General features: G+C 36.6%; 1 protein-coding gene and 1 long non-coding RNA gene across 5 annotated transcripts in view; both read left to right on the top strand.

The window, feature by feature from the left end:
* The window catches only part of LOC143291625 (uncharacterized), a 276,976-nt gene that overhangs the window by 249,377 nt on the left and 25,099 nt on the right, over positions 1-2,500 (top strand). The window lies entirely within an intron of this gene.
* The window catches only part of LOC143291623 (uncharacterized), an 86,690-nt gene that overhangs the window by 61,938 nt on the left and 22,252 nt on the right, over positions 1-2,500 (top strand). The window lies entirely within an intron of this gene.

Here is a 2,500-nt window from a genome sequence, read left to right as displayed (position 1 = left end):
CTAACTGATATTTCTTCTCTAAACTACAACACAAAATGTTATGGTTACATTCTCTGCAATACTAAATGATACTTCTTCTCCAAACTACAACACAAAATGCCATGCACACATTCTCTGCATTACTAAATGATATTTCTTCTCCAAACTACAACACAAAATGTCATGCATACATTCTCTGCATTATAAACTGATACTCCTCCTACTCCAAACTACAACACAAAATGTCATGCATACATTCTCTGCAATATAAACTGATACTCCTCCTACTCCAAACTACAATACAAAATGTCATGGTTACATTCTCTGCAATACTAAGTGATACTTCTTTTCAAAACTACAACACAAAATGTCATGGCTAAATTCTCTGCAATACTATGTGGTACTTCTTTTTCCAAACTACAAACAAAATGTCATGGCTAAATTCTCTGCAATACTATGTGATACTTCTTTTTCCAAATTACAACACAAAATGTAACGGCTACATTCTCTGCAATACTAAGTGATACTTCTTTTCCAAACTACAACACAAAATATCATGGCTACATTTTCTTTCATGCTAAGTGATACTTCTTTTCCAAACTACAACACAAAATGCCATGCATACATTCTCTGCATTATAAATTGATACTCCTCCTACTCCAAACTACAACACAAAATGCTATGGCCACATTCTCTGCATTGCTGAGTGATAGTTCTTTTCCAAACTTCAACACACAATGTCATAGCTACATTCTCTGCAATACTAAGTGATACTTATTTTCCAAACTACAACACACAATGTCATGACTACAGCCTCTGCATTTCTAACTGATATTTCTTTTCCAAACTGCAACACAAAATGCCATAGCTACATTCTCTGCGATACTAAGTGATACTTCTTTTCCAAACTACAACACAAAATGTCATTGCTACAGCCTCTGCATTACTAACTGATATTTCTTCTCCGAACTACAACACAAAATATCATGACGAAATTCTCTGCAATACTAACTGATACTTTTTTTTTCCAAACTACAACACAAAATGCCATGACTACAGCCTCTGCATCACTAACTGATATTTCTTCTCCGAACTACAACAAAAAAAATGCCATGCATACATTCTCTGCACTACAAACTGATACTCCTACTCCAAACTACAACACAAAGTGTCATGGTTACATTCTCTGCAATACTAAGTGATACTTCTTTTCCAAACTACAACACAAGTGTCATGACTACAGCCTCTGCAATACTATGTGATACTTCTTTTCCAAACTACAACACAAAATGCCATAGCTACAGCATCTGCATCACTGATATTTCTTCTCCGAACTAGAACACAAAATATCATAGCTACAGCATCTGCATTTCTAACTGATATTTCTTCTCCGAACTACAACACAAAATATCATAGCTACAGCATCTGCATTTCTAACTGATATTTCTTCTCCGAACTAGAACACACAATATCATAGCTACAGCATCTGCATTTCTAACTGATATTTCTTCTCCGAACTAGAACACAAAATGCCATAGCTACAGCATCTGCATTTCTAACTGATATTTCTTCTCCGAACTAGAACACAAAATATCATAGCTACAGCATCTGCATTTCTAACTGATATTTCTTCTCCGAACTACAACACAAAATGCCATAGCTACAGCATCTGCATCACTGATATTTCTTCTCCGAACTAGAACACAAAATATCATAGCTACAGCATCTGCATTTCTAACTGATATTTCTTCTCCGAACTAGAACACAAAATATCATAGCTACAGCATCTGCATTTCTAACTGATATTTCTTCTCCGAACTAGAACACAAAATATCATAGCTACAGCATCTGCATTTCTAACTGATATTTCTTCTCCAAACTACAACACAAAATGCCATAGCTACAGCATCTGCATCACTGATATTTCTTCTCCGAACTAGAACACAAAATATCATAGCTACAGCATCTGCATTCTAACTGATATTTCTTCTCCGAACTAGAACACAAAATGCCATAGCTACAGCATCTGCATTCACTGATATTTCTTCTCCGAACTAGAACACGAAATATCATAGCTACAGCATCTGCATTTCTAACTGATATTTCTTCTCCGAACTAGAACACAAAATGCCATAGCTACAGCATCTGCATTTCTAACTGATATTTCTTCTCCGAACTACAACACAAAATATCATAGCTACAGCATCTGCATTTCTAACTGATATTTCTTCTCCGAACTAGAACACAAAATATCATGGCTACAACCTCTGCATTTCTATCTGATACAACTTCTCCCAAGCACAACACAAAATGTCATGGATGCACCCCGGACCAGACCAATGACACCGACTGCCTGCAACTCATCATCAGCAGCAGCAGCAGAAGAAAGAGTGTTATGTCAGCAGAGCTCACTTTCTCCCGCTAGTTCCCACAGCGATACATTCCATCCTTTCTCTCTGATTCTTGGCGGAGTTTCGACGGATGAAGGGGGAAAAAAAAACAACAAAACACACACACACAC

This window comes from Babylonia areolata, chromosome 17, assembly GCF_041734735.1.
Source record: "Babylonia areolata isolate BAREFJ2019XMU chromosome 17, ASM4173473v1, whole genome shotgun sequence".
NCBI classification, from domain to species: Eukaryota; Metazoa; Mollusca; class Gastropoda; order Neogastropoda; family Buccinidae; genus Babylonia; species Babylonia areolata.
Note: the sequence above shows the minus strand (reverse complement) of the source record. Positions and strands in the feature narration are given on the sequence as shown.